We start from the raw sequence: 12,490 nt of genomic DNA, 5'->3' as shown, positions 1-12,490 counted from the left end.
CCCCTGACACCCCTGTCCCATCTCCCACCCGGGCTTCCTGCGGTCCTAGCCAGGGCTTTCTCTGGTCCCCTGAGCCAGGGGCAGCCCCTCCCTCAGAGCCTCGGGAGCCTGAAGACTGGGAAGGGTTAACCCTCTTTGTTATCTCTCCTTTTAATCCTCAGATGGGCCAGCGGCTCACGTTGTTCGGAACTGGTAGAGAGAAAGCGTTAACTATTATCTGCTTCTAGCTGACCATCTGCTGTTGCAGAAAATTCAAAACCCTGGAGATCTACTTATATCCACATCGTAAACGAGAAAAGATGTTTTAATTAAGGGAAATCAGGTTAACTTAGCTCTAATTTACAAGCCGCCTGCCTAATGAATTGTCTGGGCTGCTCTCTCTTTGTAGAGAGTAAATCTGAGGATCCTTTCCCTCCGCAGTTCAGACACTAATTAACTAACCAAGAATTTTAGTAGCACACCCGCCTGTCGCCTAATAGTTTTACCTAAAGCCAGCCCGGTCATTGCTTGTACAAATTGCCAATTAAATGTGATTGATATAATGAAATTGGATTGTATTTTCACTTGCCTTCTCCTGTCCCCCCTCATTCTGCGTCGCCTGGCCTCTCTGTCAAGGACCTCGGGCGCACACAGCACCCCCTCACAGCAAAGCCAAACAGAGGCGGCCCCCCAGCTCGGCCGAGCGCGCATCCGGCCCCGAGAGTGGCGCCAACGCCGGGGCTGTGCAAGCTCCCGTTAAACCAACATTTCTATTAGTTGAAGTTAACAGGCATAATCTTGTTTCCAGATATTTATCCACGTACCAAGGGCTGTAGTTACATGTTTGAAGTTAGGGGGGAAAAGTGAAAGATCTAAGCAGCCATTCTAAAAATACATTAACAGTTTCCAAAATCTATATCGCTGCTTAATTAAATATGTTATCCTGTTTATAGGATCTGTGGCTAATTATTTAGAGTCATTTAATCTACTCAATTTGCACGTTAATTAAGCAGCCTCGGTTTGCAGAGCGCGGCCGGCGGCTGGGAGGGAGGCAGCGCCGCCTGGCGGCCGGCCCGGGTTGCGCGCGGCTCGCAGTCGGCGGCCGGTCCTGCGCCGCTGGGCTCCGCCGACCGGCTCGGGAGAGCGCGGCCCGGGAGGGGCTGTCCTGCGGGAAGCTGCGGGGCGACCGGCCCGGCCGACCGGGGTTCGGCCGCGCGGTTACTTATGGGGAGAGGGGCTCATCCGTCCACTCATCCCCCCACCCCTCTTCCGTCCCTCCCCAGGCGCGAGGAGGCTGTGGTTACGAGCCCAGGGGCAAGGTGGCGGCTGGGGACAGGCCCCGGGGTGGGGAGGGGGCGCGGGGCGGCGCCGGCCCGGCCTGGTTAACCGGGAAATGATGGAGTCGCGCCCCGCCCCCGCACTCGCGGCATAATTGTTTTCCCTCGCCCGTCCCCATCTGTCCCTCTCCGCCCGTGTGTGTTTTGGCCTTTGTCTCGCTGCCCTGTACTGACACCCTCTTTCAAAGACCACTTCTGTCGCCCTCCGCCGATCTCTTCTGCCCCATTAACCCATCGGCACGAGGCTCCGGCAACAAAGCCCTGAAACGGCACCGGCGCGCGAGCCCCTCCATTGTGCGCCGCTGACCCTGCGGCCGCGGCCCGCTCAGCCCGGCCCGGCGGCCCGACGGCGCGGGGCGGAATCGGCCTTGATGAGAAGCAGAGGAAGTCGTCGTGTCCGAGCCGATTCCGCCCTCAGTAGAGCGGGGACTAGGGCCCACGCTGCCCTTGGCAGGGCCGCAGCGCAGCTGCCGCCGCGGGAACGGCCGCCCACCGGGCGGGGGCGGGAGCTAATCCGCCCTCAGCCCCCCCCTCCCCCCCCCCCCCCCCCCCGCGTCCCCGCCTGGACGTGAAACTGGCAAGCAGAGAGAAAGAGAGAAAACGCGGCTGGGAGGAGAGAGGCAGGCCGTCCCCGAGGCCCGATAAACAAAGACCAGTAACCTGTTCCTAGGCCAGCGCCGTCTCTCCTCCTGACTCCATTTTCCTCCCGGAGAGGGAACCCCCGGCCCACCATCCTGGGAGCGCACCCACTCTTCTGGGGGTGCTGGCTGCGGGGAGCAGACCTCGGAGCCAGGCCTACCAGCAAAGGCCTTCCTGCGCACAGTCCCCAGCCCAGGAGGAGGGCCCACCCAGGGGCCAGCTCCCCAGGTGGCATCTGAATTTGTCCTGTGCCAGCCAGGGTTCAGGGAGGCCAAGCCACTCCTGTGAGGAGCCAGGCTGCCCTCAGAAATGCTGCCCATGCTTCTGTGTGCTGCTCCCCGCCACTGGGACTTGCTCGCAGCTCTCAGATGGCGGCTGGGACAGGTAACTGTGGACGCCAGGCCCTTCCCGCTTGCGTTCTGCAGCTATGGTCTGTCCTCACTCTTCTGGGACGGTCCTCTCCCAGGAACACCGTATTCTGACCTGTGTGGCAGGAAGAAGGTGGCCTATTGCTAAAGAGTTGTCCACACAGGCCACTGGAGGGTCACCTCTCTCCAACATGGGAATTGCAGTGACAGCAGGGGGCAGGGGCCCGCCAGTGCTAAGATGCCCACGCACGCACACTGATGATCAGTGTGGCCCTGACGCCAGTCTCCTGAAAAGCTCCCCTCTTTTTAAATTTTTTTTTTAAATTTTTTAATGTTTATTTATTTTTGAGAGGGAGAGAGTGCCAGCCGGGGAGGGGCAGAGAGAGAGGGAGACACAGAATCCGAAGCAGGGTCCAGGCTCTGAGCTGTCAGCACCGAGACTGATATGGGGCTCGAACCCACGGATGTGAGATCATGACCTGACGGGAAGTCGGACACTTAACCAACTGAGCCACCCAGGCGCCCCTTTAAAAATTTTTTTAACGTTTATTCATTTTTGGATAGCAAAAGACAGAGTGTGAGTGGGGGCGGGGCAGAGAGAGAGGGAGACACAGAATCCCAAGCAGGCTCCAAGCTCCGAGCTGTCAGCACAGAGCCCGACGCGGGGCTCGAACTCACGAGCTGTGAGATCGTGACCTGAGCCGAAGTCGGACTCCCAACCGACCGAGCCACCCGGGCGCCCCCGGAAAGCTCCCCTCTTTATTCACCTGGAACCCACTTGCTCTCATTTTCTACCTTACAAATGTTGATCCCGTGGCAAGGCGATGGCCCCTTGCAAGGCCATCCTAGGACACACCAGAAGTGTCCTCTGGAGGATGAGACGTTACATGTCCAAGCCAGGGAAGACGGGTCCCAGGTTCCATCTCTGCCTAGTTACCTTCTTGTTAAAATTATCTGAGAGCTTTAAATAAAGAGACCGCATGAAAACAAGAATGGACATACTACAATTGCCCAAGGTCTCCTACAAGTCCTCCAGCAGGAACTCGCGCAGCGGGCCTTTCCCTGCCCAGGCCCCATCCCTGCTGTTGAAGGAGGAGAGGTCTCTAGTTCCGGGGAGGTTTACTATTTTGTACTGCTGATCTGATGCAAGGGGAACTATCATTCCTTTTGGAGATTCTGGTGGTTCCCAAAGTGCAGGGACAACAAGGTCCACCTTGTCTCCCTTCTTTTGCCTAAAGCCAAAGACACATTACAAAGTTGTTCCCATGGAGTCTTTATAGGTCAATTTTACAGTGCATCAAAAGTACAAGTCCTTTATCTACTTCTGATAAACTTTAGAATACAAACCCAAGGTCTGACGCACGGAGTCTCCAGCGTTTGGCAACATATGAATCTCTTAAGGCAAAACAAAACCAAAAAACAAACCATACTACAAACCCCAAATGGACCTACATATCTATCAGACCTACACTTCACCTGCAGGGTCTCAGGGCCACCGCCAAGTAGGGATTTCAGAGCCCCTTCCTCACTACAGGGTCCTCGTGCAGCTGCTGGGCTGTGGGTGCTAGTTCCTATGTACCCTCAGTGTAGCATGGGGACTCAAGGTCTCAGTACCTATAGTTAGGCCAGCGAGAAGAGGGGTGCACATTCTTTTAAGTAACTGCTTTATTGAGTTATCATTGACACATCATTGAATTCACGCTCTGAAGTGGGAAATTCAGTGTTTTTAGTGTATCCACAGAATTTTGTAACCATCCCCATTCTCTAGTTCCGGGACATTGTCATCGCTCCCCAAAGAAGCCCCGTACCCATTAGCAGTCACTCCCCATCCTCGACCCCTCCCCCGCAGCCCCTGGCAACCACTAATCCACTTTCCGTCTCTATGGATTAGACAAGGATAATTTTGCAAAAAGAAATTCTACCGGTCTGGAAAGGCGTGTTTAAATGAGGAATGTGGGAGTGAGGCCTGAAAACACTCTCTCTGTGAATCAACACGTTCCTTAGGAGACACAAGGAGAAAATGTCACCAGGGGGCCAGAAGTAGGGGACGAAAACTCTATGGCTGCTGGTCCTCAGCCCAGAGCATATGTTTTAGAAATCAGCACCCTCTTTCTTCTCAGAGTTTATAGCTTTGCTTTTAAAATCGCCTCTGACCCCTCTGTGGTCTGTCTGCATCTGTGGGCGCCGGCTTCGTGGCGGAGACCGTGGCTCTCCTTCCACTTCAGCCCCACAGCACTAGATGCTAACATGTGGGCAGCTTGGCACCCAGTGTGGTCAATGGGGAGGCTCCGCAGGGCCAACCCGCTTTCCTTTCTCCCCAGTCGTGAACACCCGATCTGAATCTCACGGCCGTCTCTCATCCCTGTGCTTTGTCAAGTATGATTTGGATTTTAATGCATTTAAGAGGCTCAGTTCAGAAAATTCCATTTTGTTTTCTCTGAACAAAAAATACTTTTGAATTCAACCTATTTTTAACACCAAATCTTGCCATTATCCCATTCTTTACAAGCCCAAACTCCTAGCAGTCACCGCTTAGGGTTTCTAATGAGTGTTTTCTTGATTTACAGCAGAAATGAGCAGTTATCTGCTAATAACCCATGAGTCTGAAATTAAAAGGGATACAGAAAATAAACCAAATTGCAAAGATCAGCTCTTGTTAAATAAAGTCTTTGTGAAAAGACATATAACAACATTTTCATGCATCAGATCAACGACACGATGGGCTCATCATTCGAGGGCTGCGATTATTTAGAACCACTTAGCAGCTGCGAGCAGCTACCCTGTGAGTATCTAACGGACGTTTGTTAATTAATTCTCAGCACAGCCCATCCAGCTACTTTATACACAGAGAAACTGAGGCCGGGGGAGCGGCAACTGGCCCTCGGATGCCCATGGCCTCCTCCCTGCTGCTTCTTTTGACCCAGGCCCCTCCAGTGCCATCAGCTCGTCCCTGCCTGTGATTTACAGCAGCCGGCGCGGCAAGACTGCGCTGGAGACACGCGTAAGCAAAGGCATTGTTACAGGACTCCTACTCCTGCTGCCTTTGGCTTTCCTACAGAGTCAGATGTCAGTTATGTTCCATCCACCAGGAGAAAAAGAAGAATACTCAAGGCGGTCTGAATTACCTCTAAGTTAGTGAGTACAGTAGTCATGAGTTCCAGAGTGGCAGGCGTAGAAATCCATGGAGCAAGGTGGCCGGTTTACAAGGAGAAACTGCACACTGGTTAGAGCCATTAGCAGAGGCTGGAGCCTACCAGTGTCACTGTGGATGACGGCTAGGACACAGAGGGGATGTTTCCTCACCTGCTTTCCCATCCCGGCCACCAGGGTGTCCCCAGGCCCCTCTCAGGAGCATAGGAGACTGCTCATTGTGGCTTGCTGTTGTTCTCATTAGAAGGGCGAGCTTTCATTTTCAGAGACACAGACAACAGTGGGCAAGAACAGTGAGCCCTGGAGACCCCAGGGAGGGGACTTCTGTCCCAGGAGCACAACTGCCCCAGCCTGTCGGGCTCACTCACCCTGGTGGGGGCAGACCAGCCCCCGCAGAGCCGTTCCAGCACCAGTGCCTCCCCAGCTCACATTCAGAACTCCTTTGTTACCTTCCCCGGCTCTCCGATGACTGTCCCACACACTATTTAGAGCGTCCCACAGGCAGAACAGGCCATTCTGGGGACGGTAGGAGGCAGAGCCTAAGTCCTTCTCTTGACTCGGCTGATTAGAGGCTGCAGGACCTATCTGATTCCTGGGACCAATAAGAAGTGGGATGTAGGGATGAGGTCTCCACTCCCACTCTGACCAGTCAAACGGGCCAGGGTGAGTTGCCAGAAGAGGCCCACGGAGGCCCAAGTGTCCTCAGGGGACCTCAGGGCCCAGCGCATTCCGGAGCAGAGGCTGGGCCTGCAGAAGTGAAGCCAGCCTCCCTTGCGGGCGGCAGTGGCCCCTGTGTCGGGGCCCTCGTGTCCCTCCCGCTGCTGAGTCATGTTGGAGCAGTCTCTCAACCTCTCTGGCCCGCCCCTTCTCAACTCTGCTGCAGGGTGAGCTGGTAGTGGGGCTAGAGGTGCTCGTGCGGGCAGAGCTGGAAATACCAGTGCTTTTGTTTTAAAGAAAAGTAGAGGCAGTTTCGGCTTGAGATGATCCCCAGCTTCTCTAGGGATCTAAGACTTCTCAGATCTGGAAACAGGGGAGGGCATTACGCTAAGTGAAATCATACGTTTGTGAAATTTGTCACCAAAGGACACATACCATATGCGTCTGCTCACATGAGGTTCTCCGATGAGCCAGATTCAGACACGGGAGGACACGTACTGGGACCCACTCACACACGGTCCCGGGGTCGTCAGACTCCCAGACACAGACACGGGCGGAGGTGGGGGGTGGGCTGGGGGAGCAGGTGGAGGTCAGTGTGTAACGGGGACAGAGTCGCAGTGTGGGGATATGGAACATTTTGGAGATGACCGTGATGATGGTTGCACAGCAGTGTGAATGTGCGTAATGCCCCTGAATCGTACACTTAAAAACAGTTAAAATGGTAAATTTTTATGCTATGCGTATCTCTCTACAATGAAGAAAAAAACAGTAGAGGGGAGGGATAAAAAGCTGCTGATGGGTACGTGGGAACTCAAAAGCTCTACTTCTGTTCACAGTTGAAATTTACCATAATAATTCAAAACATTTTTAATGTTTATTTTTGAGGGATAGAAAGACAGAGAGAAAGAGAGACGGAGGCAGAGCACTAGTGGGGGAAGGGCAGAGAGGAGACACAGAATCCGAAGCAGGCTCTAGGCTCCGAGCTGTCGCACAGAGCCCCGTGCCGGGTTCGAACACACCAACCGTGAGATCATGACCTGAAGCGAAGTCAGACTCTCGACCGACGGAGCCACCCAGGTGCCCCTACCATAATAATTTTTAAGAGACTTCTCGGGTTTTCCCCAGGAGCGGCTGCTCTCTCTCCCCACAGATGGAGCCCCCGCAGATGCCCAGGCTCAGAGGCCCCCACGCGAGGGCAGGTGTGAGTGACGGGCAGAGTCCAGGCAGCGGGTGGAACAAGGAACAAGCCGAGGGATGCGCCGCTCAGGCACCTGCAGCTCTCCCTCCTGCCCCAAGGCCTTACTTCCGGACTAGCCCTCCTCTCCCTGCTGCCAGCTCTCCCCATCACTCCGGAGAGGCAGTAAGGACAGTGCAGGGAGGGCTCCGGACTGCCCCCGGAAGCTGGTGCCAGTGCCCGGGGAACAATGTCTCTGCCAGTGCTGCTACAGCGACCCTTGCTCTGCAGGGGCCCTGGGGGGGGTGGGGGGGGGAGGAGGAGGAGGCGTGAGCAGAGTTAGTGATCCCCTGGGGTCCGTCTGCAGGCGTCCTTTCTATCGCTTTAGCCCCTTAATGGGCCTTGCAGGGCACACCTTCTCCTCCACCTCCGATATTCTCAGCACAGCAGAATGCTGATTTCTGGCAACATTGACTTCATTTAAATTCTAGTTCTGGAATTTAGCAAAGAAAGCTGGCTACATGAAAAGCAACTAAAATGCGTTTCGCTTCCCTATTCTTTCGTTTCCATACTTCCCTCACCTTCTAACAAGCTCTACGCGACCAAAGACATTCCCATTTGGTTTTCCACCCAGAGGCCAGGCCAGCAGAGACCCTGTGACCTGAGCAGGTCACCATCGGGGCCCCAGGCTCTGCCTCGAGCACTTCTCCAGCGTGCAGCCCATTCCCGAACAGGCTGCCTGTCCCGGGACGTCGCTTCTCACCCGACTGTCCACCCCGCCTGGGATCTGTCTGCTTACCCTGAGGAACAGGCTGCCGTGAGCCCGGGAACGCCAGCCCGACATGGGGGCCTCATGAACTCAAAGCTCCCGCTTTTCCCCGTGCCTTCAAAGCCAAGTGTGTCTTTGGGTTTTCTTAGAACCCTCTCCCTAGTTATTTTCTCTGTGAATGTATCACTGTATTTTGGTATCAGAGTTGTCGACAAGACCTCTTTATATTGGATAAAAATATCTGAATAATTAAAAAATAGGCCATCACACAAGGAGAATTAGTTAAATGTTCAAGAAAATTTCCAACGCACAGCATCAAGTGGGAACCGCTCATCACGGGCATCTTCTTCCCTCAGCGGCTGGGGAAGTGGGGCAGAGACTGTCCCTTCATCTGAGCTTCCTGGTCCCTAGCCTCAGCTGTTTTATTAATTTTTTTTATCTACGATTCTAAACTACTACTGCATTTATTAGAACAATAGAGAAGCTTATTGAGGTTGTATTTTTATTAAAATTTCTATTAACTTTTGCTATCAGCGCGGTTGTAGATTAATTAATTTTTACTACTTTTCTAAAGCAAAAAATATTAGAGCTGATCCCAAATTACTTCCAATGTGAAAGAGGCCAAATCAGAAAGAGAGCAGTTCCACAGGCGTGATCCGCAGAAGCACGTTTGGGCTAGGGAATGGCCGTGACGGGGGCGGGGTCGCCGGCACGGTAGGATCTCAGAGCAAGAGAAAAGTTTCCTCTTTGTCCAGGAGCGGTTGAGGGGAAGTTCTGCTTGGATTATGTGCTCACTGGTTCTCACACAGAAACGCACAGTTTGCTCTTTTCCTGAAGTTTTTTTTTGAAAGGTATATGGTTCTATGAGACGTTGTGGGGGCGTTTTTTAGGGGAAATTCACCATGTGAGAGTGAACATCATTTGTGCGTGTTGTGTAACCGCCGCCTCTGACCGGTTCCCGAACACTCCGTCTCTAAGAAGCCCGCCCCCCCCACCCCCATTTCCCACCCCCCGGCCCCTGGCACCCACTGATCTGCCTTCTGTCTCTGTGGATGTCACAGAACTGGACCCAGAGAAAACGTGGCCTTTGCGTCTGGCGTCTTTCACTGGGCATCATGTTTTTGAGGCTCGCCTCTGCTGTCAAGTGTCAGAACTTCGTGTCTTTCCACGGCTGAGTGATACTCCGTGTGTGTGGACACCACGCTCCTCGTCTCCACTCGTCTGTCGTCCGTCGCAGACACACCCCTTCCCGCCATGCACTACCACGAACACTGCGCACAGGTGTCTGTCTGGAGCGCTTGTCCTCAGTTCTTCCGGGTGTCTGCCCCGGGGGTGGAGCGGTGGGGTCACGTGGGGCCTTGAGGAACCCCCCCCCCCCGAGACATTTCTCCTCTTTCAGTCTTTGCAGGTCAATCTGCTCCCCTCCGGCCCAGTTAGGGGACTGAAGACGGGACGTGCAGAGTCGGTGACCGGTGACGGCAGCTGCCCGCCCGAGCAGGAATGTGGGACGCAGACTGGAGGGTCCTTCGCGGCTCTTCATGTGGCTTGATATTTCCTAAGATGCCAGCACGTGGGTGTCGGAAAGGGCGTCGGGTCACCCGAGGATGTCTTCTGGCAGAGGGGGGCTGTCACTATCGGCCACATCTATTTTTTTCCCCAGACCTGCTTCATTTTGAACTACGTTAAAATCTGCCAACACTCCAGCTGCAAAGACCCGGCAATACACCACCGAAGGCCAGGCGAAGGGGAGGAGGGCAGAGTGCCAGCATGTCCTGGGCCGGGCCCTTTCACTCCTGTTGATGCCCTGGCAAGGTGCATTTCACCATCCCTCAGTTTCACACATTGAGACGCCCGAGCAGAGAGATGAGGTAATGGGCCCAGCGCTGGCAATGGGCAAGGGAGCCACATTGGAGACAGGCCTGCTTTCGTCCAAACCCCATAACCGGAGAGGGAGAGAGCCAAGCTCAGGCTCCCAGGAGGAGGGAGGAGGGGCATGCCCGGCAAGTGCTCCCGCTCGAAGGGAGACAGGAGCTCAATAAATACTAAGCAGACGTGAGGGTGGCCTTCACTTCCTGTGGCATCCCGGCCAGCGGCGTTCTGACCCACGGGCACCACCACGTCGTTCCGGACTTCTCCCGACCATGGCTGTCGGTTGGGGGCAGCGCCGCCAGCCTGCCGCTTCTTGCTTTACCTCCACCGCCTGGCCACGGCACGACGGTCCCAGACCATCACCTGAAGGTGCCAACCAGCTGCGTCTCCCTCCGCTGAACTTTAGTAAAGACAGCGAGGCGTGAATGATGGAGATCAGGGCCAAGGTCTGGTGCAGAAGGTGCCAGACTGATGAGCTGGCAGCGAGCCCTCAGGCGGGCAAGGGTGCAGAGGGCCCGGGAGGCGGGTGGAGAAGAAAGCGAGCGGGCGGAGGCAACCCGGGCCACGGGCCGCCCGTCTTCGGTGTGGTCTCGCAATCCCTCCCGGACGAGCGCGACGTCTCCCGTGCGAAGTGCAGCCGCCGGTCCACAGCGGGCCTCGCGCCCGAGGCACATCTGGCACCCAGGCGTTTGGACTTCAATCTGGCAACTGGCCAGCAGGCAAGGGTTCCCTCTCTTCCCTCCCTCTGACCCCCCACCCTCGGCGTCACCCAAAGAACAACCTGGAGTCGTTGCCGTAGTTAGAAGAAGCCAAATGGCAACGCCACTTCTGCCTGAAAACCGGGGCTCGGTTGGCAGCCCTCTCTCCTCCCTCAGCTCGGCCGCCTCCTGCTCATGCCGGGGCTTTCAGGGGAAGGGGCTGGGAGGCTCTGAGCCGATGTTTCCAACGCTCCGAAAGCAAGCGAACTGCCTAATTGGAACGTCGGGAGTGAGGGGGGTCCGGATTCCACAGAAATCACGGCCCAGTGGAGGCGGATGTTGTCGGCAATGTTGTAAAGAGACGCTTTCTTTCATCGGTTTTCCCGTGCTCCGGGACAGAAACTTCCCTCTTGGAGCCCGTGGGCCAGGATGTGGCAGGAGGGGGCCGACTGGCTACACACATGACTGGAAAAAAGTGGTGTCGCCGCTGCTTGTGCTTCTCTCCAAACGCTCACAGACAGCGAACGCCACTCCCTACCGTGCGCACAGGCGCTCAGACTTCAGAAAGGCCGTCGCCCGCCGCATCTGCAGTTGTCTCTCTGAGAGACGGTCATCCCGAGAAGCTCGCTCAATTGCTAGATAACTAATTGCAGAGAACAGACTGGAGCCTGCTGGAGGGTGAGTTACTCCTTCGGGCAGGAGGTGAGCTGAAGCTCGGAGCCACAAGGGAGCCCAGGGCAACGATTTGTCTGTCATGGCTTGGAAGCATAAACGCAGTTATGAAAATAAGCGCCAGCTCATATGCACGGGACCAAAAATAAATCAGGACAGGCCTAAAAGAGATCAGGCTGGCTGCCAACCGAAGACACGGGGGCCTAGAAGAGAACTCTATAGACGTGATCCTGTTTGGTTTCGTGAGGTTCTCCAGGGAAACGTTCTGTAGTGGATTTCTGGGTGTTTGTTCCTGATGTTTTTAAAAATGAAATTCGATCAACACATGTCGGTTGCACCTCCACAGTGAGTCAGGTATCGTTTCGGGTGCAGTAATTGGGAGCAATAAAGGGATAAAGAGAACAAGGAAGGAAAAGAAGATTCCAGTGATCACTGCGCATGGAAGCAAGGGGGGGACAAGGAGAGGTGACAGAAGGGGGTGTGAACCAAGAGGCTGAGGACAGGGGTATGGAGACACAGGAGGCGTGAGTGGTCCAGCAGGGAGCCCGCAGGCATCCTCCAAGGATAAAGAAATAGAGGCAACACGGCAGAGGTAATGCCTGAGAATTTTACAAAACTGATTAAATTATACCTTCCTGGATTCATAAGACTTAAGTCCCAAGCAGGATAAAAGAGATCCCTGACTAAATAAGTTACAGTGAAAACCACAGGTTACCAAAGACAGAGAGACGACCCTGCAAGCTGTCAGTGAGGCAGCAACAGTTACCGACAGCCGGGGGCAGGGACAGCAGACTTCTCAGCTGCAAAACAGAATCAAAGACGTGATGGAACGAGATCTTCCAAAGGCTGCGCGAACCTTGTAGTGCACAACCGTCCACACCTCGCTAAACCAGCTCCAGGTAAGACGAAGACACACAGACATGTTCCAACAGGAACACTTACCACCGCCTGACCTTGCTGAAAGAACTAAGGAAATGAGGCAATTCTGGAAGGAAGAAGTGACACACAAGGTGCATTAGTGAAATTAACAAAGCAAACGTGACGACACCTCAAGAAGCACTGACGATCCAACATGTGCTCATGCCAAGGGCTTGCTGGGTGGTTGGAAACGACATGGAAACACGACTCTGGGGGGCAGTGATGGTTCCAGACACCACAGAACCAGCGGGCCGTGAGGC

Source organism: Prionailurus bengalensis, chromosome E3 (assembly GCF_016509475.1).
Source record: "Prionailurus bengalensis isolate Pbe53 chromosome E3, Fcat_Pben_1.1_paternal_pri, whole genome shotgun sequence".
Classification (NCBI taxonomy): Eukaryota; Metazoa; Chordata; class Mammalia; order Carnivora; family Felidae; genus Prionailurus; species Prionailurus bengalensis.
The sequence above is the reverse complement of the archived record's forward strand: the minus strand, read 5'-3'. Positions refer to the sequence as shown.